The sequence below is a fragment of the Rhipicephalus microplus genome, chromosome X (assembly GCF_043290135.1).
Source record: "Rhipicephalus microplus isolate Deutch F79 chromosome X, USDA_Rmic, whole genome shotgun sequence".
In the NCBI taxonomy this organism is placed as follows: Eukaryota; Metazoa; Arthropoda; class Arachnida; order Ixodida; family Ixodidae; genus Rhipicephalus; species Rhipicephalus microplus.
The window spans coordinates 183,477,622-183,493,501 of record NC_134710.1 but is presented as its reverse complement, the minus strand read 5'-3'; the positions used below and the strand labels follow the sequence as shown (position 1 = coordinate 183,493,501).

The 15,880-nt window shown below is 43.9% G+C and overlaps 1 protein-coding gene across 2 annotated transcripts in view; it reads left to right on the top strand.

Moving 5' to 3' along the window:
* LOC119177243 (nephrin-like) overlaps positions 1–15,880 on the top strand; it is a 710,418-nt gene that overhangs the window by 237,693 nt on the left and 456,845 nt on the right. The window lies entirely within an intron of this gene.

Genomic DNA, 15,880 nt, shown 5'->3' with positions numbered 1-15,880 from the left:
GATTATGAGAGACGTCGTAGTGGAGGGCTCTGGCAATTTCGACCACCTAGGGTCCTTTAACATGCTCCCAAATCTGAGCACACGGACCTACAGCATTTTCGCCTCCACCAAAAATGCAGCCGCCGCAGCCGGGATTCGATCCCGAGACCTACTGGTCAGCAGCCGAGTACCTTAGCCACTAGACCACCGCGGCAGGGCAGAGCATACCACCTAGTACGTGGTGCTCATGTTCATTGAGATATCTGGCAACTGCACTGTTTTATTCGAAGTTCACAGTTGTAATTAGAGTGACGCAGCTCCTCCAACCTTTTCAAGTGGTGTCTCTTAACGCTCCTTCAGCCTACGGAACACGGGTTGCACATTTACAGTCAGCTTGAGAAGGCAGTAGCACCAGGTCTCGTATGGCGAGTGACATTGCTGTATGTGCCCTTCATGCGAGGGAGGCAGCCGGCTCTTTACATCTCTATACTTCATTCGCACTCGAACCCTGTGCAATCTCACTCTAACTAGCACCTAGAACATACGATGCGCGGCGTGACATTATCGATTTGCACTTCATACAATGAATGATGGGGACGGTGTCGGCGAAAACACGCCGAGAGTGTCCATATATTTCAGCCGGAGAAAACGTACATTTGCTGACTAAATTGGTGTACTTCGCCGCTAACATACATCATACCCACACGCAAGTGACGAACGCAGGTCCGAAAATCGCGTAGCAGCGATTACTCGAGCACGGCAGAAGTATAATATAGCTAGCTTCAAGCCAAGCTCTGTTTGCAGGGGATGCCAATTCTATTAAATCTACTTTTCACGTCATATACTGCACCGAGTAAATCAGAGTCCTTGTCTCGAAGATGCGACAACGAAGGCAATCTTGTTGCTTCTTGCACTGACCCTCACTGTCAGAAAGCTCAGATTTATCACATCAGCTCTTAAACCACTTTCAGTGTTCCGTGTGGACGCGGTAAGTGCTTTAGGGAGTCCCTCGTCGGTTGAGACTTCGGGTATTGCTACACTGGCCAATTTGAAGTGATTCTCTGTATATGACCAGGTTTGTGTGTATGCTCTTTGCGCGTGTGTGGACAATAAAATAAGAGGCAAGCGTTGGTCAACCGTGCAGATATACCGGGCTGTAGGAGACATCAATTACGAGGGATATATCATCAGTCATAATACAAAAATTAACCTATTATACTGATGAGCTGAATATCCGTTCCTGAGTTGGCATTACTTGTGCCATTGCTTTGGTATATTAGCCAAGAATCAGTCCAAGGTTTGAAGTCGTAAGAATACTGATCTGTCCACATCAGAGTAGTTAGACACCTATCAACACTACCGCTGCTAAATGAAGAAAAAAATTAGATATACTCTTGTCTAACACTGTTATATCCTGCAGCTTTGGGGGCCATAAACTTTTGTGGAGCTGAATGGCTCCTTCAGTTTGTTTATTTAGGGGCAAAGGTCCTTAGGTCGTGGATCGTTTTTTTTTTCCTTTGTAGTCGTAGTTATAGATGTAGCCACCTCTAGTTTATGTGGTGCTCAGTGGGTGGCGTTGTATGTATATATTCTTGGAAATAATATAACTCGATGGCGTTAGTGGTTTTCAAAGCTATCCGTGAATGATGAAGAGGGGGGGAAGTGTTCGTCCATACATGTGTCGATATATCCATGGGTCCGTCCGTTCGCCCATCCGTCTTTCTGTCCGTCCGCCCGTCCATGCTTCCATCCATTCGTTCGTCCTTGCTTCTATACGTCCGTCTGTCTGTCCGATCATGCTTTCATCCGTCCACCTGTGCGTCTGTCCGTCTGTCTGTCCATCCGTGCGTCCATCCGTCTCTCCGTCAGTGCTTCCGTATATCCGTACATTCGTGCTACCGTCCGTCCGTTCGTGCATCCTGCTGGACGTTTCGCCCAACTCATTATTCACTCCGTTAATATGCTGTTCTTTTTCAATAACGGTTACCTATTTGGTGCCACTGGATACACTGAGAGACTGTGGCTATGATTTCACCACAGTGTTAGCAGCGAAAACATCACTTTATAATTTCTCGACAAATATAGGCATCGCGTTTAAAACAGTGAGAAAACAGTACGAAGCCTAAGGGACGAACAGCACAAGCGCTGACCATAGAGGAGATCGTTCTGCAATTGTGGGCAGATGATTTGTGGGGCTTTTTGACAAAAGTAGAAAAGCATGCCAACCGGCCATTTTGTGCTTTCGTGCTTACGCCAGTGATATTTTAGCGACATTCTTTGAATTTTGTTTTAAACATCAAGCATGATTTTTAATAATTTTCTTTGTTCTTTGTGAATTTTGTTTGCTCTCTAATTGTATTTGCATCACCTCAAACACATCATTTGCAGTAGATAGCCATGCACTTCTGGACAGACCTAGTGTCTTCAGCTTTTATTGAACTCCCTTTTATCCCGCCTCCGACTATTTCACACATGTGGTTGATGCAAGCAATAACTTACCACCACGCTTTTCGAGCGCTAGTGGCGCTTTCTTTGGGGGCGCTGTCTTTGCTTATTTCCAGTGGCGCTTCCTTTGGTGATTATTTTTGCAACTATTGGAAAATACTTTTTGCAACTCCTGGTGAGCGGGAAAAGTGAGCGGGCATGGCATGCCAGTAGAAAACAGGATGTGAGACACCTAGCTTTAAAAAATCCAATGTACCGTCACCAATAAGATACTTGAAGTAAACTTTTTTACCAACAAAACGATGAAATCGTGACAAGTAGTTGTTTAAGAGAACGTGAATAATTGATGACTAACGATAGTGCACTCAACATGTATACACAAACATCATTATTAGAATCGATTCAAATAAATCAGAAAAGAAAAAGCAATAATTGTGATGTCATATTCGTGATTGGCAGTGTACTTACGCAATACGAAAGACAGGGTTGGCCTCATTCCCATTTTACTCGCCACATTCCCAATTTCAAAGCATCAGGTTGCCCATTTGGATTTAATGCACGTACGTGTTACGAGCGACGAATACATAATATTCACCGCTGGTCACGCAAAGCATAATGAGCCGCGGACGTGAAGGGAACGTGGAACCAAGCTAAATCGATTGGGAGGAATTGATTCTGATTGCAAGGAGCGTGCACATATGCCAGCTAGCCAGCTATAGGTGTCCACATATCGTAAACCACAGCGACCTTCAAGCAGAACCGCTTGTATTATTCAACCATAGTGTAGATAGGTGACAGTAATAACGCTTTATCATCGGTAAGAGCTCTGTGTAGGAACCCTATATGAATCAGCATACGAGCACTACTAACGATGCACGCCAAGTTGATTTAGGGCGGAAAACTAGAGGTCAGTGAATATCCGGCTCGACCAGAATGCCGAGAGGCCTGGAACGCAAAGAGAATATAACGCGGCGCTCATTGAAATGGGACATACATGTGATTCCGCCTTCAGGATACTTGAGGTCCAGTGCCGCTGGGACTGTTTTCAAATCTCCGTATATCGCCACGCTGTGATCAAGACTGGAATGCTTTGAAAGCCACTATTGCTTTGAAAGACCATCACATCGAAAATGCCATCTAGTCCTTATTGTTGTAGCTGGTGCGTGCTGTGGCCGCCATGACATTGCCCCCCCCCCCACCAAAAAAAACGCAAAAAACTGCTATATTTTCTTTCCTCATCTTTCGGCATGACGTGAAGAAGTCTCTCTCTCTCTCTCTCTCTCTATATATATATATATATATATATATATATATATATATATGTATATATATATATATATATATATATATATCAAGAATGGAAGGGGGGCTTGTTTATGACACTAGCTTTCAAAAGCCGTCAGTGCGCTGGAATGACACCGTGAGAACGGGTACCGGCCAATCGTGACAGGCGAACGAGATGGTGGCCTTGCCGGGACTGGGCAAACGGTTCTTTCGGGGCAGACCGTTCTGAAATCGGCCTCGTGGAGACATATCGCTTAGATAGACGAGCGCCGCAACAGGAGTTCGAAGCGTGACTGCAAGAAAAGCTGCTCTTGAGCAAACAATCACTATCTAGGCCGCGAACGAAACTTTTCCCTCATCGGTTCAGTACGAGAGAGAGAAAGAGAGAGAAAGAGTCTGCAGACAAATAAGTACGTTAAGAAACTAAAGAAAAATAGTCCGGGCCAAAGGAACGAGCGTATACTGGCCGTTCGTGCTTCGAAGGATGGGATATAAGTTCTTCAGTATGTCAGGCCCCTTTTTTTGGCCACCGTGTAGGCAGGCGAAGTGCGGCGAGGCGGCAAGCTGACCCGAAGCTAACGGCCGCAACATGACGAATGCAGCCATTCCAAATGCGCGAGCGCGCGCCCCTCTTTTCGCACGACCGACATCTTCGCCGGGTAGAGAGACGTGGGAGTTCTGTGATGGATGCCGCGCCCGCACGCAGTTTGGCTTCTTTTGGCCATCCATATTCTTTCAACTTTCTGTATTTCTCCGCGTTTCACAGCATTTACATACTTCGAAATACTCGTGCTCCGATTGGCGGCATCCAAGGTCTAGTAGTCAGCAGAGTGCCCAATTTCGTCGGCTTTGTAACGCGGCTGTTGAATACATCCCTGCCATTTTTTTTTTGTAAAGCCTGAAGTTTTTATCACTCCCCGTTTATTCTTTGTGCGTGCATCTATTCCTTGTGCGTGACGCATATTATGCGCCCTTTGTACAATACACATCGTGGTTTCCCCTAAGTTTTCTTTCTATGCCAAGTTCTAGTAGAACAGGCTTTCATTTTGAACCTCTATTCAAAAAAAGGTGGGAGGAGTGGAGGACAAACCTTGTTTTGAGCACATTTTGAAAGCGTTGCATGCGTCTTGTCGGCGGTACATATAGCCTTCTTAATCTCGACACTCCAGTGAAACGATTCACCCGGATTCCATCAACAAAAAATTATGCTTCCTGATTAATTACTCATCCCGGCCGCGGCGGTCTCAACTAGATTGAGAAGAAAGGTAAAATCCCGTGCATTCTGCAGGATGTCAGTGCAAGGTAAAAAACACCAGATGATCGAACCTTTCGGAGCCCGCCATTGTGGCATTTAGACCTTGGTTTTTGAATGTGAAACTCTAGACTTATTATTACTTTTATATTATTATTATTATTATTAATATTATTATTATTATTATTCACTTACTTCTTGGTTTGATAGCGATTGGTTGATATAAAATTTTACTGGAACAATACCAGTGTTGTACGCGTTACCGTGAAGAATTATCCAAATACGTTACACATTACTCGAACAAAACTTAAACGCACTCTCACCCTACAATACCTTCGACAACGGTAAAGATTTAACGTTGCCATTAGCGAAAAAAAAATTGCGGATGCCACCCCTGCCATTGCTCTGCAATCAGACGTGTTAATCAATGTGTCTTTGCAGCAGAAACTTACAATAACATTTTTTAAATATCCAATTTATATTTCACTAAAACTTCTAAGCCTAACAAGAATTATACCTAAATTCTCATTCAATGACAATAATTTGTATAAATGTACAGGATCTAAACAATCGTATACTAGTTGAAAGATTCCTTTACAGTTATATGTAATGGCTTCTGACTCTAGCACATGTTGAATCCATTTCTGTCAGGGATAATATACACACTATGACATTTATCCATCCACACTATATGCAAAAAAAGCATCACTAAACTCTAAAAAAATGTACAGTGATGGGTTGTTTCCCGTTTGCGACAGCTTCTAAATTGAAGGTCTTCGAAATCGAAACTGCTGGTCCTTGTCCTCTGAAAAGATCTGCTGCGTGCCTACATTGGCCTTTTTTATTATTCTGGGTGGGTTGTAGGGAAGAGGAACATGTGCACGATTGGGACACCATACATTGTTTCGTCCACATCTGTCGTATAGTGTTGGCCACCAAACATCATCGCGCGTGCTTCATCGATGCCTGCGCGCATGCACAGACTAGCTACACTGAGATGGCCTATTGTAACAGCATGCTTGTACTAGGAGAATAGACACGCAAATGAATAGTGGTAAAAATTGCTTTAATGGCCTAGTTACGGAAATAAATAATTGTCAATAAATCAGTTTCTTCTTTCCAAGCTCTACAATTGCCGCAAAACTTTGCAAGCGTTCATGTCGGGGAGTTCAAGATTATCCCCACTCACCCATGAGTTCAATAACGAGAAATATAGCTACTGTTGCAGAGAGAAAGAAGCAAATATATGTTTTCAAAACAAAGCTGATAAGATTTATTGAATTTCCAGCAACTACTATGTAGGGCACTTATCATAAAACATCGCATAATTGGACATTTGTTTAGAAGTATATTTTCCTTCACATTACAACTATCATAGTAAGTTACTTTACGCTTCCTTACGCCTACATTTTATGTGCTAAATGCTTTCCTTTTAACGGTAATTTTTGTGTTACATCATCATGAACTTTTCAGAACAATAGGACCGTTTTGAACATGTTGGATAATTTTTGCCTTGTAATTTATGTGCTTAAAATAAAACTAAGTCCATTTCTAGGCAAATGCATAGTAATTGCAGAAAATATAAAGCGTTCAATAAAATCTAAAATATTTCTTATAAAGTTTGTGTCAACCTCTCTTGGAGTCACCCATATTCGATGACCACGGTTAGAATACTTGCTGCACTCGTGTCTGTCGTGTACCTGTAACCGTGGTTAGCCGTAATGCTTGTTTCACAATGGCAATAATGGGCTTTAGTTGAAAGAGAGGGACGCCAATCAAAGGAGCTTTTTTTTGGGGGGGGGGGGAAGCGCTACAAGATTAAATTTGACGTTTCGCGTTCAACTTGTGAGGCCACGCCAATCCTCCATTATGGGCGAAATTTCGTTTGAGGCTCGATTGCGAGCACACCTGTAGACCAGTTGAAGTCACCGGCTGTCTTGTGAATGGGCGAGGATACCACAAAAAGTCGCCTATAGTTTTTGGCTCGTGAATCAACGAGGCAGGACTAGCGAAATTCGATGCGATTGTCGTTCACACTGTGCCATGCTTAGCCAGTTCACTCGTCTTTCATTGAAACTTGCGAACGTTCATTTTATGTTCCCGCAGGCTCTCGTGGAAGTTATTTGCGTCCCGCACGAACGTAGTGTCGCAATGATCACGTGGTATGGAGTAAACCAGCCCATGCGCTTTTTGTTTAATTTATATTTCAGTTCGTTGTTTTAAAAAAAGTTACAACATAAACAAATATACAGGCGATGGTCCTACTGTGAAAAAAATGTAGAGGACCCTCAGTTATTTCTACAAGTATAGAGGGTAATAATTAACACAGCAAGTGAATGGAATATGTTGCAAAATCAAAACACATCACATCAAACGTTTACAATTACATTAGTGGAACATGAAAAAGCACAGCAAGAAAAAGAAAACCAAAAGTACAAGTAAAAAAAAGGCAATTTGACAAAACGTATGACACGAGTACGCTTAGTTCCGATAGCGATGCTTAAGGTTTTTTTCGAAAATTGCAAGGGAAACGCGAAATTTGATAGGTGTAGGCAAATTATTCTAAAGTGAAATTGCGAGAAACATAGTTGTTTTTGCCGTAATTACTACGAGCCGTGGGTAGCTAAGTCTTTTATTAGCTTCAAATCTCGTCACGCTTTTATTGTGCAAAAAATTAGGTGACATTAATGAAATCTGGTGGTTCTTTTGAAGCAGTTTGTGGAATAAGACGACTATGCAGAACTGTATCATATATATAGTCGTCAAGACACTGTAAAAGTAGAGTAATACAGATGCATGGGAACACTGTGTGTAAGTAGAAGTGAGGATGCGTATTGACTCATTCTGAATGTGTTGAATTGAGGACAAGTGGCAAGCGTACGTGTTTCCCCTTGACGCGATAGCCTAGTTAATGTGACTATGAATGAAAGCAAACGCTAGCACAACCTTGCGAGAGAAAAAGGGCGGGCTTTGAATGATGCATGGAGGCCAAACGAAGTCCTATGCATGAGATGGTGCACACGACAGAGAAATGTGAGGTTAGGGTCAAGATTTATGCGGAAAAAAAGTTACATATCCGGAAGTAGGTGTAAAATGAGACCCGAGTTTCAGTTCGGGAATTGGTGTTAATGGTCTTTGAGGAGACCTAAACAACATATATTTTGTTTTTAAAAGATTGAAAGCTAAGTAGGTATTGCTACACCAATCCATATTGTTACTCAATGTATTCTTGAGCCTTGAGGTAAGAATATTATTGGATTTATCGAATGAAGATATCGTAGTGTCATCGGCGTATAAGATGCAATTATTGTGTTTGGAGGAGTTAGGATAATGCTGAACATCGTTAATATATGAAATGAAAAGCAGAGGACCTAACGTTGAGCACTGTGGTACACATCGGTTAATGCATTAAGTTGCCGAAAATGCGTCCATTACGTGTAATACCCTTGAGACAGCCTGTATTTTGGGCACTGAAAAGCACAGGTGCCGGCAATCAACCTGCACAATCCATTTCCCCGAAAAGCTTGCCTGTAACATTCCCATGGTGGATTTTATGGATGTTTAAATACGAAGGATTTCTTAGCAAACCTCGGCGACTTTGAGCGTATCTATCTATCTATCTATCTATCTATCTATCTATCTATCTATCTATCTATCTATCTATCTATCTATCTATCTATCTATCTATCTATCTATCTATCTATCTATCTATCTATCTAGCCACCTACGACTTTTATCTCAACTTCGCATCAATACCAAAGCATCAATACCAAAGTTGGTATGGCATACTATGACTGTATGACGTGCATAAGTGACTAGTCATAACACAAAAGCATGACATGTGTGTCATCAATGTCATGATTTAGATTTCATAACCTTGCTGCTCTTGCGGTGGCTTATTTCATACGAAATGCTGCAAAACTGGTATACTATGACATGACTGCATGGCGAACACAAGTGATAGACCCTAACATGAAAATCATGACATGTGTGTCATGCAACAACATGACTACATCTCACACTTATGATGCACTCGCGGCTGTTTCACTAGCTATGCAAATACCAAGTTTGGTATTACGGGACGTGGATGAATGCCGATGGCATGTGACTGGAGCAAACATGATAATAATGAGATGCGTGTAATGTAACATGCTAAGCTCATGATGTGGTCACGGCTGTTAAGCTAGCTTCGCATGTATCAAATTCGGTATTACGTGACGCGAAAGGACGACATAGGTAAATGACACGTCCAAATATGATAATCAAGACATGCGTGTCACGTAACAATATGACTACATGCCACACTCATGGTGCGCTTGTGGCCGTTTCGCAACTTACACATATGCCAAATTTAGTACTACGTCACGCGAATGGATGACGAAGATATGGGACTGGTGCAAACAAGATATTTATGATTTGTGTGTCATGTAATAACGTGACTACATGCCAAACTCAAGGCGCCAATGCACTTCGACGTTACTCGGGGTGCGTGCGCACCGGCGTTCGTTTGGTCGCTTCACGCCGTCGATGCGACGTCAGGCGCCGCTGGCATGCCACATACTCGGAGGCGCGAGCCACGCTGCATTGCTCTGACGCATGCGTGTTTGAGCGCGCCCTGCGTCCCTCCGTTAGAGTGCCTCCCTCACGGAGAGAGGCAGACGTGGTGCTGTCTGGGTAACGTCATCGGCGCGAAATGCCACATGTCGCATTTCGCACTGGTGGCCGCCGGGCCGCGCCGACAGACGCTGGTCGCGTGGCCAGGCCTGGATTTCACTAGCGTGGCGTCGCGGCGCCCAGCGTGCGCGTGCTTTAATAGGGAGTTTTAGAATACCGTTTGCAAGCGCTGCGGGCGTGGCGGGCGTGGCGGGCGTGGCGGGTGCGATATGATCTTTAGAATAGCATTTGCCCTACTGCGATACGCAACGCACGATCGCAACGACACCGTAGCCTCGAAACCAGCGCTTGCGGGCCGCATGCGGGCCTCTGTCACCACCCGTAGCCTCGAAACCAACGCATGTGGGCCACATGCGGGCCGCGATTACCGCACGCAATTTCGGATTTTTCGCGTGCGGTCCGCGAACGCGAACGCCGACTTGCGTACGACGCATGCGCAGTGGCAGCGACCTCACCACAAGGACTCGCGGTGCGCCATTCTAAAACTCCCTAATGTTACGTCGTATATTGGGCCTTTCAACATGCGCTCGCCGCCGGTTCGCTAGCTTCACCTATACAAATTTTTGTGTAACGGGACGTTAATTAATGACCAAGGTATATGACTGGTGCAATCATAATAACCATGACACGCATGTCATGCAAGAACATGACAACATACCACGCTCATGATGCGTGCACGGCCCTTTCGTTAGCTCCATATATACCAAACTTAGTATCACGTGAAGTGAATAGATGACGAAGGTAAATAAAGCATTTAAACATAATAATCATGATATGGAAGTCCTGTACGGCATAATTCACTCTAACCTCATAACGTTCTGCTGATTTTAAAGTGCCATATCAACCTTCCTCATTCGGGATTCGCATATCATCGATTCCCACTGTACCTGGCATCTGCCAATTTTTTTCAAACTTTGTGTGGCGATGGCCCAACCCTCGCCGCGCGGAGTCCACGCACCTTAAGAAAGTTCTACACGCAAGTTCCACAAACGAAAGCGATCCTACTCATGCTTTCTTTGTCCACGCCTGGCAAACCGATAGCAGTCCAATCAATCGACAAAAGAATTTGGTGGAGCGAGCTCTGGGAAAATGGCACCTACAAGATGAAAAACCAACGAGTAACGTGACCTCACATGTTACCAAAAATGCTAATGTAAGTACGTGGTGAGTTACAGTTTCGAAATTGTAACGAGCACGTTACTTAATTACCAAAATATAGTGCTTTACTGGTAACGGCGTTACTTGTAAAGCGTTACCGACAGCACTGAAAAATACGCATACTTTGAACGAATAATTTTGTGGCGCCATCACGCGGAACATTGTGCCCATCGAAGTAAGAACAACTAGCAACTCTCCACTTACTTGAACACCTATGAACACTTCTTCTTATAAAAATTCCTTCCTTTTTAAGTACACTTGTAAAATATTAAATTTCAACCTGACGATTTGTTTGTACTTGAGAAAATTTGCACGTTGCAGACCTTTGTGTATTTTCTGTATTGGACGAGGTACTATAGCCACATTGGTGCAACTATTACGGGCATGTTTCTTCTCTGAACGAAACTCATTTTCATTTTGTTTTAAATACGCTGGTGTAGCTCCGGTTATTTCTCTCCCGCGACATAGTATTATGCACGGTCAGTGTATGGTCTCCACGTGCTTGCGCGCTTGTATGAACACAGCGTGCTTTTTGTCATCATTCAGCTTTATTCATTATGCGCAATATTCTTTCCTGATGTCGACATGAATTGAGTTCGCAGCGTAGCGCGCGGAAAAAGCGAAAGTACAGCAATCAAGCTAATTAACTTGTTCGAAAGCAGCAGCACCAACGCTCCCACTGCACAGTGTACAAGCTTTCACGTCCATCACTTACTTCTTCACGTCCAGTTGTGGTACGTTTGCAGAAATTTAGTAATTCTTTAAGATAAAGGTTTGGATAAGCACATAGCAGCGAAATGCTAAAAAAAGGGTAATGACTAGTGCGGAACATATTACACATTACAGCAGTGTCTGCCTTTAAAGTTAATTTATAAGCTTGTTCTTTCCTGAAAGAGATCAGACTGCTGTAATGGCGCAAGCATGGTAATTTTTTTTTCTTTTTTGAATCAAAAGATGCCCTTGTGAATAGAGTAGGTAGTTGGGTGCACTATTAACAAGTCCGGCTATATTACCTTTCATACGAGATTATATCCTGGTCTCCACAGAACAAAACAGTAACGAAAAGAAGGAGTGCACGTCGAAGAAACGCGGGATTCGAGCATGCAGTGGAGGACATTCGGTTCAAGCTGTAAATATTTTCCCGTAGTTTGAGACGTATTACAGTTGTGCCCTTGCGTACGAATACCTCAACGTGCTTATGGTGTATACTTCCTTACAAGAAAATACGACTAGCTCACTTGCGCACGCAAAACACACACGCACTTTGATACCCCGGCTATGGGTCGTAGGATCACCATTTTCTCTTCGCCGTCATATATATACAGTGGCCTGCACCTTCGCCAGATGTGGGCGATGGCGATATTGCTGGACTGCTGATATCGATTCCATCATTGTAAAGCTTCCAATGTGCAGCAAAATGCAGGGCGCGTGCTCGGAAAAGTACACAGGGCTTGCCTGGAGGGGCCGTTAGGTTTGCCGCTGAAAAACAAGGCAATGGCAAAAGCGCGTAGACGGGGTCCCGCCCTAGTCAAAAGCTACAAAAGGCGCCCTTTGGCATGCTGCCGTTTTTTTTTCTTGCATGTTGTAGTTCTCCCATTGTAAAGCTCTGACAGCTCTTATTTCTTTTCTACAGACAGCGAAAGCGGATACGCAGTTCTCGGAAAGCACTGAAAGGCACCTGCGCCTCGGGATACTCGGGCGAGCATCAACAAAGCGCAGGGTGCGCAAGGCGGTTATTAATGACAACAAAACATTCACCTCAGCAGAGAAGCAATAACGAAACAGACTAAGAACCAAGGACCAATACGAGAAGCGATGTCGTATGAGCATTCCGATCACGTCTCTGCTCTGTTGTTGATGACATTCCAAGACACATTTAAACAGGCGCGCAATGAGCAACCCTCATACCAGTGGTCGTTTTAACTTGTTTGCTTGACAAAATGTCCACAAAATGTTGGGCATATTCACAAAATGACGTCGACTGTTTTGATCATGGTATTTGCTTTACCATGCACCAGCTCCAAGTTCATCAATTTAACCTTTCAACGAGTGTTTGTGTCTATGTGTGTCCGTGTATTTGTGTCATCTCTATCTGCTTTCAAGTCAATCGTCGCTTATGAAAATGAAGATTTCTTCGTTTCCCTTCGCACAATTTTTTTTAAATTTGATTTCATATGAACTCGTGCTTTCGACGTCACACAGGCATATGTTGGCGAATTGACTCATGAATCGACTCGCAAGGACTCAGATCAGGCCGTCTGATAATAATAGTATCTGGCACTTTACGTCCTCAGACCACAATATGAGTATGAGAGACGGCGTCATGGAGAGATCCAGAACTTTGGACCATCTGGTGTTTTCTAACGTGTCATACCATCGCACAGCACGCAGATCGCTACTATTCCGCCTCCATGAAAACGCGACCGCCGCTGCCGGGAACGAACCCGTGACCGTCGAGTCAGCAGCTTAGCACCGTAAACACTCTACAACCCCGCGGCAGACACCGTGAGTCTCAGTCAAAGTGAGTCATCGTGAATAAATTTTGGTAATATTCAGTTTGACTAGGTCCGGTTGAGGAAATGTTTTGTGAATCTGGGCCCGATTGAGTTCGGTTGAGGTAAATATTGGCAAGTTGGAGCTCGAGTGAGCTGTAAGCCTGAACAATAATTTGTCAGTGAGTCTGAGTGCCAGCCCAACACAGTATTGTTGAAATAGGTGAGCATTCGCCAGTGCTGTGAGAAGCAGAGATTTGCTGCCGCCAGGTAGCACCTACTTAGGTACAAGCGCACTTCCGGCCTGGTGCTCCGCAGAGCGAAGTTAGAGTCGCTGGTGAGGGTACATATTCCGTGAAAAATTGGCGGCATGGGACCGCGAGACCTAAAATAAGGGATATCCTTTTTTTAATCGTAACCCTGCGGTTATTTATCTATTTATCTTCGGCATATTATAAGCGTTATATTCAGTTTAGTTGTGTACTCAAGTCTCTTCACTTATAATACCTTAATCTTAACAATGCGCGACCTGACCCTAACCAGTGGCGTACCAACTCTTTTGCGAGTGGGGGGGGGGGGGGGGCAAACCTACCTCACTACCTCACTCGTCCACCAGTATATATATATAAGGAGAAAACTGCATCGATGCGCTCGCACTTTGATATGAATTTGCATACACAGAGGGGACACCACTCGCTTTGTTAGAGGACGTGAAGTTCGATCACTCTTTACCAGGCTGAGGATTGGCGCCTTTAGCCTGATTTCCGCGCCCAAACAATTCGTCACACTCATCGGCTCGGAAAAGTTTCGACAGAGCAGTGGTGACGATATATCCTGTCTGAAGAAAATTAATTTCCCGAAGCAGCAAATGCTTTGACCGGTCTTTAAAAAGTTTGCTCGTTTCTATCCATAACTTCTTCAACAAGTAACAGGAAAATAAAGGCATAAAAAATTGATGTATTATTACAGTGCCCCCGTTCAGTGATTGCCTGCACTGCAATACTACACCACAAGATGCGAAGGTGTCGTGTAGGCAGCCCACACCGCAAATAGCCCACTGGGAAAATCATCACAGTGTTAATGTTGGCAAAATTTCCCTATATTGTATCATTCCCTCGTAACATTTTCATTCTCCCGTAAGAACACATTTGAGTGAATAATATTGTGACGGAAAACTTCATTTTAGTTATTGGTTTCCCCAGCATGCAGCAAAAGTGACCATTATCAAAAAAGCACCCTCCCCCCTCCCCCAAGATTTCCCATTGGTGGGGCTCGCGCCCCCCTTTCCCTGCGGCTGATACGCCTATGGACCTAACGTATGTTCATCCGAGACGTGAGTTAGGCGGGAGGGGGCACCATGTCCTGCCCCGCCAAATTTGAGGAGAACATATTGATAAAAATATATCGTGTGAATCACGTACTTTATAAGAATGTCCTTACTGGATTGAATTCATTGATAACTCGCACTTAACTCGCTTTTGATTACTAAACCGGACCCGGAAAGCTGAATAGTAGGTTTGAGAATTATGATGCACAAAACTAAAGTAATGTGAAACAGTCTCGGCGGAAAACAGCGCTTTGCGATAGGTGGAGAGACGGTGGAAGTTGTAAAGGAATATGTCTACTTAGGACAAGTAGTAACTGTGGAGCCAAACCATGAGAATAAAATAACTAGAAGACTAACCCCCAAGAGTAGCATATATAACAGCTGCACTTTGCGATAATTACTAACGGAGCGGAAACCTGGAGCCATACAAAGAGGGTTCAGCTTAAATGGAGGACGATGCAGCTAGCGATAGAAAGAAAAATGAGGTTGTAACATTAGGTGACAAGACGAGATCAGAGTGGGTGAAGGAACAAACCGGGGTTAAGGATATATAATTGAAATTAGGATAAAAAATGAAAATTGGCAGGGCACGTAGCATGTATGCAGGAGAACCGTTGGTCATTAAGGGTAACTGGCTAGATTCCCAGAGAAAGAAACGTACGAAGGGGAGACGGAATGTTAGGGGGGCCGATATGATGTAAAAGTTCACCGGTATAACGTGGCAGCAAAAAGTGGTGTACCGGGTTGAATGGGGCAATATGGGAGGTGCCTTTGCCGCGCAGCATGGGTGCAGCTAGGCTGATGATTATGACGATATGTTTTAGTCTGAGTGATTCCGGCTAAGAAAAAAGTATAGTGAGTGAGTCCGAGCGAACCCGGCTCAGAATAAAATTGACAAGTCTGAGTCCGATTGAGCACTCAGAGCAAAATATATTCTTTGAGTGAATTCCAAATTTTTTGCCGATTTATGCACATAAGAGAGCAAGACGCACAAATACACACACTCACTAGTGTGCGTGTGTGTGTTTGTCGGTACAGGTCCTTCAATACTTGAAAAGTCTTTAGTTTTTAGGACTATACCTCTTAAAAGAAGTTTTAAGACGATGTGACCATTTCTTTGGGGTGAAGCTCCTTATGGTCCATGGCAGTCCATCTTTATGGCGTAGCATCTGCAGCATATCCACAGACAGAGCGACAGACGGACGGACGGGTGGACGCTTCGGCCGACTCATCATTCACTCCATGGTTACGCTGTTTTTTTTTTAACTG